At 43.5% G+C, this 12491-nt stretch overlaps 1 protein-coding gene across 1 annotated transcript in view; it reads left to right on the forward strand.

Moving 5' to 3' along the window:
* Nucleotides 1–12491, forward strand: part of CLSTN2 (calsyntenin 2) — a 636147-nt gene that overhangs the window by 337290 nt on the left and 286366 nt on the right. The gene's annotated exons all lie outside the window — the stretch shown is intronic.

The raw sequence follows: 12491 nt of genomic DNA on the forward strand, positions 1-12491 counted from the left end.
CCCACCTTCTAATACCGTAACCCTGGTGATTAGCTTTCAACGCATGAGTTTTAGAGGGGCACAAACATTCAGACCATAGCAAAAAGACTATGTGTTCATTAGCACATGAAGCTGCTTCTGGACTCAACTAGTTTTAAAAAAAAGGAAAGCTGGTGAAAGTCACACACTACATGTGCTTGTATAATGCAGACACCGGATGTGTAGGTTCTCAGCTAATGTGCAAAATCTGTTTGCTTAAACCGATGAATACTGAGCTTCTATAATAGAAGTACAAACAGAACCCAGTTCTGAATTATTTAACTTCCTGTCCTATTCTTTCTCAGTTATGATAATAGCAGTGTTTAGAGCAGCTACCAGGGCAGTTTCTCAAAGTGAATGCCATTAACTTTCTGCCATTCTGGAATTGGTGTGTGTGTGTCAAGAAGGGGCAATACAAGAAAGAAGCTGGATAAAGGACAACCTTCTCTATTTTTATTTTGCTCATGTCTAGATTCCTAGAAGATCATGTAGGGATATTGGGGGGGAAAAAAAACAGTTTTTGAACAAGCTAGATCTAGGCTCACAGCCTAGCTCCTCCAAAACTGGCTGAATGGCCTTGGGCAAGTTACCTATGATTGCTGGCTGCAGTTTCTTCCTCTTTTATGCCAGACACAGAGTAACCATACAATCTATAGCCATATGCTGTGAATAAAGTCAGCAATTGATATCTCACAGTGTAAATATGAAGACAAATAGATTATATGGGAAAGAGTGTGCCTAGAATACAATAGCCAATCAGTAAGCTTATAATAATTAGAATGACTGGCCGGGCGTGGTGGCTCATGCCTGTAATCCCAGCACTTTGGGAGGCCAAGGTGGGTGGATCACCTGAGGTCGGGAGTTTGAGACCAGCCTGGCCTACATGCCGAAATCCTGTCTCTACTAAAAAAATGCAAAAATTAACTGGGTATGGTGGCGCGCACCTGTTATCCCAGCTACTTGGGAGGCTGAGGCAGGAGAATCACTTGAACCCAGGAGGTAGAGGTTGCAGTGAGCCGAATGTATGCCACTGCACTCCAGCCTGGGCGACAGAGCAAGAACCTGTCTTCAAAAAACAATAATCATCATCATTAGAATGACTATTTGAACTTTAATATTCAGTATTTTACATCTCATTGTATTGATTACTAGATGGGAAAATCATGAAATCTTTAAGGAAGGCTGTGATTGGCAATGTTCCTTTCAGTCCTGGCTCAGTTTTGAAATATGTGAAGGAAGTAGCTCTTGCAGTGATTATTATTTTGGGTTTCAGATTCCCCATCCCCATGTCCTCTTTGACGCTGTCACTCAGTGATCATTTGATATATTCAGAGTCAGACAAAGAAGCACCCAAGACAACGGAAGCATCTTCTTCACATGTTTAGGGCAAACTTACTAAAGAGTGACTTTGCCTTTGAAGTCAGACTCACCCCAGGAATAAAAAACTTTTAATCCTGTGGGTAGGAAAATATACTCATTTCCCTCTTCTTAAAAACATTCATTATCACAACACAAACCGGAACCTGTCGGGGGGTGGGGGGCAAGGGCAGAGAGAGCATTAGGACAAATACCTAATGCATGTGGGGCTTAAAACCTAGATGATGGGTTGATAGTTGCAGCAAACCACTGTGGCACATGTATACCTGCGTAACAAACTTGCAAACTTTGCACATGTATCTGGAACTTAAAGTAAAATAAGAATTATATATTTATCATCCACCATGCTGCAAGACGCTTTTCCCATGTTCAGTTGATTCTCGCAACAATGTTAGAGCTGAAGAAATGAAAGCTTCACAGCTACATGTGGCCTCAGGATGACTTCAGAAATTATATTTTTATTTATTTATTTATTTATTTATTTATTATTATTATACTTTAGGTTTTAGGGTACATGTGCGCAATGTGCAGGTTAGTTACATATGTATACATGTGCCATGCTGGTGCACTGCACCCACTAACTCGTCATCTAGCATTAGGTATATCTCCCAATGCTATCCCTCCCCCCTCCCCCCACCCCACAACAGTCCCCAGAGTGTGATGTTCCCCTTCCTGTGTCCATGTGTTCTCATTGCTCATTTCCCACCTATGAGTGAGAATATGCGGTGTTTGGTTTTTTCTTCTTGCGATAGTTTACTGAGAATGATGATTTCCAATTTCATCCATGTCCCTACAAAGGACATGAACTCATCATTTTTTATGGCTGCATAGTATTCCATGGTGTATATGTGCCACATTTTCTTAATCCAGTCTATCATTGTTGGACATTTGGGTTGGTTCCAAGTCTTTGCTACTCTGAATAATGCTGCAATAAACATACGGGTGCATGTGTCTTTATAGCAGCATGATTTACAGTCCTTTGGGTATATACCCAGTAATGGGATGGCTGGGTCAAATGGAATTTCTAGTTCTAGATCCCTGAGGAATCGCCACACTGACTTCCATAAGGGTTGAACTAGTTTACAGTCCCACCAGCAGTGTAAAAGTGTTCCTATTTCTCCACATCCTCTCCAGCACCTGTTGTTTCCTGACTTTTTAATGATTGCCATTCTAACTGGTGTGAGATGGTATCTCATTGTGGTTTTGATTTGCATTTTTCTGATGGCCAGTGATGGTGCGCATTTTTTCATGTGTTTTTTGGCTGCATCAATGTCTTCTTTCAAGAAGTGTCTGTTCATGTCCTTCGCCCACTTTTTGATGGGGTTGTTTGTTTTTTTCTTGTACATTTGTTGGAGTTCATTGTAGATTCTGGATATTAGCCCTTTGTCAGATGAGTAGGTTGCGAAAATTTTCTCCCATTTTGTAGGTTGCCTGTTCACTCTGATGGTAGTTTCTTTTGCTGTGCAGAAGCTCTTTAGTTGAATTAGATCCCATTTGTCAATTGTGGCTTTTGTTGCCATTGCTTTTGGTGTTTTAGACATGAAGTCCTTGCCCATGCCTATGTCCTGAATGGTAATGCCTAGGTTTTCTTCTAGGGTTTTTATGGTTTTAGGTCTAACGTTTAAGTCTTTAATCCATCTTGAATTGATTTTTTATAAGGTGTAAGGAAGGGATCTAGTTTCAGCTTTCTACATATGGCTAGCCAGTTTTCCCAGCACTATTTATTAAATAGGGAATCCTTTCCGCATTGCTTGTTTTTCTCAGGTTTGTCAAAGATCAGATAGTTGTAGATATGCGGTGTTATTTCTGAGGGCTCTGTTCTGTTCCATTGATCTATATCTCTGTTTTGGTACCAGTACCATGCTGTTTTGGTTACTGTAGCCTTGTAGTATAGTTTGAAGTCAGGTAGTGTGATTCCTCCAGCTTTGTTCTTTTGGCTTAGGACTGACTTGGCAATGCGGGCTCTTTTTTGGTTCCATACGAACTTTAAAGTAGTTTTTTCCAATTCTGTGAAGAAAGTCATTGGTAGCTTGATGGGGATGGCATTGAATCTGTAAATTACCTTGGGCAGTATGGCCGTTTTCACGATATTGATTCTTCCTACCCATGAGCATGGAATGTTCTTCCATTTGTTTGTATCCTCTTTTATTTCCTTGAGCAGTGGTTTGTAGTTCTCCTTGAAGAGGTCCTTCACATCCCTTGTAAGTTGGATTCCTAGGTATTTTATTCTCTTTGAAGCAATTGTGAATGGGAGTTCACTGATGATTTGGCTCTCTGTTTGTCTGTTATTGGTGTATAAGAATGCTTGTGATTTTTGTACATTGATTTTGTATCCTGAGACTTCGCTGAAGTTGCTTATCAGCTTAAGGAGATTTTGGGCTGAGATGATGGGGTTTTCTAGATATACAATCATGTTGTCTGCAAACAGGGACAATTTGACTTCCTCTTTTCCTAATTGAATACCCTTTATTTCCTTCTCCTGCCTAATTGCCCTGGCCAGAACTTCCAACACTATGTTGAATAGGAGTGGTGAGAGAGGGCATCCCTGTCCTGTGCCAGTTTTCAAAGGGAATGCTTCCAGTTTTTGCCCATTCAGTATGATATCGGCTGTGGGTTTGTCATAGATAGCTCTTATTATTTTGAGATACGTCCCATCAATACCTAATTTATTGAGAGTGTTTAGCATGAAGGGTTGTTGAATTTTGTCAAAGGCTTTTTCTGCATCTATTGAGATAATCATGTGGTTTTCGTCTTTGGTTCTGTTTATATGCTGGATTACATTTATTGATTTGCGTATGTTGAACCAGCCTTGCATCTCAGGGATGAAGCCCACTTGATCATGGTGGATAAGCTTTTTGATGTGCTGCTGGATTCGGTTTGCCAGTATTTTATTGAGGATTTTTGCATCAATGTTCATCAAGGATATTGGTCTAAAATTCTCTTTTTTGGTTGTGTCTCTGCCAGGCTTTGGTATCAGGATGATGCTGGCCTCATAAAATGAGTTAGGGAGGATTCCCTCTTTTTCTATTGATTGGAATAGTTTCAGAAGAAATGGTACCAATTCCTCCTTGTACCTCCGGTAGAATTCGGCTGTGAATCCATCTGGTCCTGGACTCTTTTTGGTTGGTAAGCTATTGATTATTGCCACAATTTCAGCTCCTGTTATTGGTCTATTCAGAGATTCAACTTCTTCCTGGTTTAGTCTTGGGAGGGTGTATGTGTCCAGGAATTTATCCATTTCTTCTAGATTTTCTAGTTTATTTGCGTAGAGGTGTTTGTAGTATTCTCTGATGGTAGTTTGTATTTCTGTGGGATCGGTGGTGATATCCCCTTTATCATTTTTTATTGCATCTATTAGATTCTTCTCTCTTTTTTTCTTTATTAATCTTGCTAGTGGTCTATCAATTTTGTTGATCCTTTCAAAAAACCAGCTCCTGGATTCATGAATTTTTTGAAGGGTTTTTTGTGTCTCTATTTCCTTCAGTTCTGCTCTGATTTTAGTTATTTCTTGTCTTCTGCTAGCTTTTGAATGTGTTTGCTCTTGCTTTTCTAGTTCTTTTAATTGTGATGTTAGGGTGTCAATTTTGGATCTTTCCTGCTTTCTCTTGTGGGCATTTAGTGCCATAAATTTTCCTCTACACACTGCTTTGAATGCATCCCAGAGATTCTGGTATGTTGTGTCTTGGTTCTCGTTGGTTTCAAAGAACATCTTTATTTCTGCCTTCATTTCGTTATGTACCCAGTAGTCATTCAGGAGCAGATTGTTCAGTTTCCATGTGGTTAAGCGGTTTTGAGGAGATTCTTAATCCTGAGTTCTAGCTTGATTGCATTGTGATCTGAGAAATAGTTTGTTATAATTTCTGTTCTTTTACATTTGCTGAGGAGAGCTTTACTTCCAAATATGTGGTCAATTTTGGAATAGGTGTGGTGTGGTGCTGAAAAAAATGTATATTCTGTTGATTTGGGGTGGAGAGTTCTGTAGATGTCTATTAGGTCCACTTGGTGCAGAGCTGAGTTCAATTCCTGGGTATCCTTGTTGACTTTCTGTCTTGTTGATCTGTCTAATGTTGACAGTGGGGTGTTAAAGTCTCCCATTATTAATGTGTGGGAATCTAAGTCTCTTTGTAGGTCACTAAGGACTTGCTTCATGAATCTGGGTGCTCCTGTATTGGGTGCATATATATTTAGGATAGCTCTTCTTGTTGAATTGATCCCTTTACCATTACGTAATGGCCTTCTTTGTCTCTTTTGATCTTTGTTGGTTTAAAGTCTGTTTTATCGGAGACTAGGATTGCAACCCCTGCATTTTTTTGTTTTCCATTTGCTTGGTAGATCTTCCTCCATCCTTTCATTTTGAGCCTATGTGTGTCTCTGCACGTGAGATGGGTTTCTTGAATACAGCACACTGATGGGTCTTGACTCTTTATCCAATTTGCCAGTCTCTGTCTTTTAATTGGAGCGTTTAGTCCATTTACATTTAAGGTTAATATTGTTATGTGTGAATTTGATCCTGTCATTATAATGTTAGCTGGCTATTTTACTCGTTAGTTGATGCAGTCTCTTCCTAGTCTCAATGGTCTTTACATTTTGGCATGATTTTGCAGCGGCTGGTACCGGTTGTGCCTTTACATGTTTAGTGCTTCCTTCAGGAGCTCTTGTAGGGCAGGCCTGGTGGTGACAAAGTCTCTCAGCATTTGCTTGTCTGTAAAGTATTTTATTTCTCCTTCACTTATGAAGCTCAGTTTGGCTGGATATGAAATTCTGGGTTGAAAATTCTTTTCCTTAAGAATGTGGAATATTGGCCCCCACTCTCTTCTGGCTTGTAGAGTTTCTGCCAAGAGATCCCCTGTTAGTCTGATGGGCTTCCCTTTGAGGGTAACCCGACCTTTCTCTCTGGCTGCCCTTAACATTTTTTCCTTCATTTCAACTTTGGTGAATCTCACAATTATGTGTCTTGGAGTTGCTCTTCTCGAGGAGTATCTTTGTGGCATTCTCTGTATTTCCTGAGTCTGAATGTTGGCCTGCCTTGCTAGATTGGGGAAGTTCTCCTGGATAATATCCTGCAGAGTGTTTTCCAACTTGGTTCCATTCTCCCCGTCACTTTCAGGTACACCAATCAGACGTAGATTTGGTCTTTTCACATAGTCCCATATTTCTCAGAGGCTTTGCTCATTTCTTTTTATTCTTTTTTCTCTAAACTTCCCTTCTTGCTTCATTTCATTCATTTCATCTTCCATCGCTGATACCCTTTCTTGCGTTTGATCGCATTGGCTCCTGAGGCCTCTGCATTCTTCACATAGTTCTCGAGCCTTGGTTTTCAGCTCCATCAGCTCCTTTAAGCACTTCTCTGTATTGGTTATTCTAGTTATACATTCTTCTAAATGTTTTTCAAAGTTTTCAACTTCTTTGCCTTTGGTTTGAATATCCTCCCGTAGCTCAGAGTAATTTGATCGTCTGAAGCCTTCTTCTCTCAGCTCGTCAAAGTCATTCTCCATCCAGCTTTGTTCCGTTGCTGGTGAGGAACTGCGTTCCTTTGGAGGAGGAGAGGTGCTCTGCTTTTTAGAGTTTCCAGTTTTTCTGCTCTGTTTTTTCCCCATCTTTGTTGTTTTATCTACTTTTGGTCTTTGATGATGGTGATGTACAGATGGGTTTTTGGTGTGGATGTCCTTTCTGTTTGTTAGTTTTCCTTCTAACAGACAGGACCCTCAGCTGCAGGTCTGTTGGAGTACTTGGCTGGCCATGTGAAGTGTCAGTCTGCCCCTGCTGGGGGGTGCCTCCCAGTTAGGCTGCTCTGGGGTCAGGGGTCAGGGACCCACTTGAGGAGGCAGTCTGCCCATTCTCAGATCTCCAGCTGCGTGCTGGGAGAACCACTGCTCTCTTCAAAGCTGTCAGGGACATTTAAGTCTGCAGAGGTTACTGCTGTCTTTTTGTTTGTCTGTGCCCTGCCCCTAGAGGTGGAGCCTACAGAGGCAGGCAGGCCTCCTTGAGCTGTGGTGGGCTCCACCCAGTTCAAGCTTCCTGGCTGCTTTGTTTACCTAAGCAAGCCGGGCAATGGCAGGCACCCTCCCCCAGCCTCGCTGCCACGTTGCAGTTTGATCTCAGACTGCTGTGCTAGCAATCAGCGAGACTCCGTGGGCGTAGGACCCTCCGAGCCAGGTGCGGGATATTAATCTCCTGGTGCACCATTTTTTAAGCCCGTTGAAAAAGTGCAGTATTAGGGTGGGAGTGACCCGATTTTCCAGGTGCCGTCTGTCACCCCTTTCTTTGACTAAGAAAGGGAACTCCCTGACCCCTTGCGCTTCCCAAGTGAGGCAATGCCTTGCCCTTCTTCGGCTCACGCAGGGTGCGCGTACCCACTGACCTGCGCCCACTGTTTGGCACTCCCTAGTGAGATGTACCCAGTACCTCAGATGGAAATGCAGAAATCACCCGTCTTCTGCGTCGCTCACGCCGGGAGCTGTAGACCGGAGCTGTTCCTATTCGGCCATCTTGGCTCCTCCGAAATGATATTTTTCTATACCACATATGAATAGGGACACAATAATCAGGTGCAGAGGAACATCTGTATAAGACATTGTGTGGTTAAGTGAACCACCATGTCAGAGCCCCAATGCCTGGTGTAGAGTTGGTGCCTAAATGGATGCTAGTTTTTGATTGTCCTCTCCTAAAACCCAGCAAAGGCCTCCTCCTCAGCCCACAGAAGCAATTCCTCAGGGTAACTCGCCCACTCTACTGACTCATAGTGGTGGATGTCAGAGCATTGGGAAAGCCTTCAAAAAGTTGAATCCTAATAATTTAGTCAAAGGAAGGCACTTTGTAGTTGATCAGTTCATATCACTACGAAGAATGTCCTTACCTACTATGACTCTTTGGGGACCTGGCTCAATTTCAAAGGAGATAGGACTGGAGCAGCTCACAAAACAACAGGGGATGTTTGATAGTTGAACTCACAGAGCCACAGGAATGTGACCATCATCCTCCTCAAGTGACATATGTTAAGCAAAGGTTACAGCTCAGCCTCCTCCCGGCTCCAGGGAAAGAGCCAGTAGGAGCCTGCCTGCTGCATATGATAACCTCTGAGACTGTCCTGGGAGACTTGGCATGGTAACATTGATCTTACCACACAGGGCTTGGGACCTTTTGGCTCCTTCCATGTGCCCCTCATGGGAGGGTCAGAATGAACCATACGTCTACTAAGGAAAGGCCACATGGGTTAACACTCTGTTTCCTAGATAAGAAAATATGACAGAGTGACAGAGGGCTCTGGCATTGCTTATCCTGAGTGCCTGGGAAGAGCTCTGACTGAGGACAACCTTGACAACAGACCCCTGCTGCTTGTGAGGGAGGCTGGACCAGCTCCCCAAAGTCTGATTGAAGCCACCCCAACTCTGTCCATTCAGCTAATCTTGATGTTAATTATTTGTTTAAATTGGCCCCGTTTTATTTTGTAAAGTTGCCAACCATGAGCCAGCATCTTCAGACAGTAATAGAACAAAAAGGCAGAAAGAGTTATGTTCACCTGCTCTGAAAATCCTAGATGTCCAGGGCACTGGGAGAATTGAGACAGGGCAGGTCATCAGGCATGTTGTCCACCAGGTCCAGGGATGGCGCACAGAGTGGGCAGTTTCCCAGCATTAGTGTAAGTAGCATCTTGAGAGAGGGAAGTGTATCTCTCTACAAGGAGGTAAGTCAGAGGTCTGGGCTCGAGAGGCAGTGGTCTCATCAGATGTGAAGAAAGAGGAAAGGCTATCGAGGGTAAAGGCATCACAGGATCAGAGAGAAAAATAACAGGCACAGATCACAAAGCAGAGAGCAAGGTGGGTCAGAATTTAAGCTGGGAAATCAGGAAATGTTCCAGACAATTTGCTTCTGTGCAACAGCCACTTCTGGCAAGCATGGAGGCAGGGAACAGGGTGGGCTCCTGTGGCTTTAGTCCTCAGTGTTCAGCACCTAGTCTCTTCTTTGTAAGACAGCTTTTGGGATCCTGGAATTGCTTTGTTTGTTGTTGAAGAGATAGAAGCATCTGGATATCTATGCACCCAACCCTGGGGCAGCCCTTAACCAATGACTGTCCAGTGAAGAAGCATGGAAGTCCAGCTTCCTAGCCTCAGATCGGGGCAACTCTGAGATTTAACTTACATGCCAGATTTCCCCTGCAGGACCAGGCTGAAGCCACCTTCCACAGAACTCCACCTGAAATCACATCCTTGCTTGACTTCGTCTTTTCCCTGTCCCAAAAACTCTTCCTTACAGGTATCCCTTGGGAGGAGTTTTTTTTAAGTGATGAGGTCTCACTCTGGCACCCAGGCTGGATTGCAGCAGCACACTCAGAGCTCACGGCAGACTTCAACTCCTGGGCTGAAGTGATCCTCCTGCCTTCCTGCCTCAACCTCCTGAGTAGCTGAAACTACAGGCACCCAGCTTTTAAAATTATTATTATTATTGTTTGTAAGGATGAGGTCTTGCTATGTTGCCCAGGCTGTTCCTGAACTCCTGGCTTCAAGCAGTCCTCCCACCTTGGCCTCCGAAAATGCTGGGATTACAGGCATCAGTCACCCACTCAGCCAGGATTTCTTAATGAATCACGTTTACAAGAACCTGCATCTCAGGGTCTTCTGCTAGGAAGCCCCACATAAGAGGCCACCTGACTCTCTACCCATGCTGGTTGATCACTGCAAAAGCAGGTTCTGAGCTCCTGCTGTGTGCTCTGGGTAACTGTCACCACAGCGCTCAGGTCTCACTCCTTTGACACTCACCTCCAGCTAGGAAAGCAGCAGAGTAACTACACAAGCCATGGAGAGTAAGTACAAAAGGGTACAGACAATTAATGGAAAGACTGAGGTCAGTGTGGACTGTGATGGTTGGTGAGGGCTTCCTGGATGTTACAGGGTTATGCTTGATCTTGAAGGGTAGGAGTTAGGCCAAGGCAGGATTGTAAGCAGGGGCACAGTGTGAACACAGATACAAAAGCAGTGACCAGGTGACTAGCACTGGCACACTAGTGACCAGCAAAGAGGGAAGTCTGGCTGCCTGGGCTTTAACATGGGTTGAATAGAGAACCTGGCTATAAGCTGCAGAGACCTTGAAAGGGTGCCCTTTCAATTTCCACCCAGAGAGCAAAGAATGCACCTTTCTTCTCCCCATGAGGTGTAGCTCCATGGGCATGGGAACAGTGGAAGATGTGAAAGGTAGAAGCTGATGCTAGTGTCTGGAGAACCAGCCAACTGACAACACCTTGCCCATTCACAGGTAACTGAGAATGCATATGTATCCCCTTGGCATGCCCAGTTTGAAGGCCCTGAGAGTCCATTTAACTTCCAGAAAGCAGTCTTTCCTTTGCTGTTTTCATTTCCATACCCTCTTGGCTCACCTTAGAGCCCACACCCTTCACAGCCCAGTTATGAGTAAGGGTCTAGAGTAAAGAGAAGGTGTAGAGGAAAGGCAGCCACCATGTGGCCAAGTACTATCTGAGTCTGGCTTTCTCTTGAGACTAGGAATTGAGTGTAGGTGTTTTAGTTAGAAGGTAACCCCAGGAAGCTCCCACACGGGAGAACACAAAACAGGGAAAAGAGAAAAGCCAAGCAATGGTGCAATCATGAACAGGTTACTGCTGTGGGTATCTGGGTTCCATTTCACTGGGGACCCTGTGAGGTTTAATTAGGGTGACCCTCTTGCTCCGCCTAGACTGATCATTTAGCATCAAAAGTCTCATATCCTGGGAATCCCCTCAGTCCTTCGAAAACTAGTATGGTTGGTCTCTAGTATCACATAGAATGTATACCAAAGGATAGGGGAAGTCAGAGTATTTGTGGACTTCTATTCCTCATTAGTTGAGTGTGGCCTCTAGAGGTCAGCACTCTGGGTTGCCTTTCACAAGCTATTATGGCACTTGAGAAAGCCTGTGGGCAGAGAAGCTGGGAGAGGCAGGCCCTTGAGCTAAGAAGCCATCAGCATACACAGGAACAGTCCATACAGTTGCAGATGTGGGCTGCAGCCTGCAGAATCAGTGTGCAAGCAGGATTAGAGTAGTCTGAGGGGGTTCATGCCTAAGCTCCTCAATGTACTTCATATTCAAGACTGAGCACTCTAAATTGGATTACAGTAAGTCATAGATGCCTGGACAATTGTGGCCTGAATTTATGAGGAAAAAGAAGTAGGGCCAGATACGGTTATGTCTGTTATGAGTACCTGTGATTCTTGAGGTGCTTTGTATATGCTAAATCATTTCATTGTCTGTGGAACTCTTCAAGGAGGGGATGATGAGATAAATTGCAGGTCTGAGGAGTTGAGTTGCTTCCCCTAAGGTCCCCGGCTTTGTTTCTGCTGGGGAGGTCTGTCCAGCCTCAAAGCCCATGCTCCTTGCTTTTCACATGCTGCCTCCATTTATCTATTTATCCTCCAGCTATCTCCAGTTGCATTGGGCCTGAGACAAATTCCTTCTGAATAGTTCTGCAGATGACTGCTACAAAGAGAGGCTATTGAAAGCCATCCTAGAATTTACTTAGCAATAGCTCACCTTGAAAAATAACAAGGTTAAGGCTGAAGAATGTTCTATTCAATTCTGTTGTAATTAAGAGAACTTTTCTGCACTGCATGCTGCATAATTGAATAATACCAACGATTAATTTTTTTAAATAATTATTTGTAGATTTGTTTCCCCTACCGGTGCACTTAAAAAAATAATATACTTTGCCACTTAATAAAGCAGATAGATGCTGTAGGAGAGACAGTGGAGGAGATATTGTTTGCGCTGGGTGGTTCCATCATTACTATTGATTGCACAGTCTTATTATTCACCTCAAAGACACTACTATTTATTCACCTCAAAGACACTATTTTTTCCATTAATAGAAATGGAAATGAAGGAATATCCGTGTTCTGTGATGCTTTATTGCAAGAGGAAATAAACAATACATGTAGACAAGTAATAATTCTTTGTTGGCTGTGACAGCAGTGCTTTCAGAAGAAGGATTAACCTGCATCTTAAACAGGCAGCCCAGGTTCTTTCTGCCAATGCCAAGAGATATTCTCCTTAAAGACCAGCTGTCAGTCAGAGGCTCACCCCACTGAAGACCTAGCTGCCCCCTGAACTGTCT

Source organism: Pongo abelii, chromosome 2 (assembly GCF_028885655.2).
Source record: "Pongo abelii isolate AG06213 chromosome 2, NHGRI_mPonAbe1-v2.0_pri, whole genome shotgun sequence".
Taxonomy (NCBI): Eukaryota; Metazoa; Chordata; class Mammalia; order Primates; family Hominidae; genus Pongo; species Pongo abelii.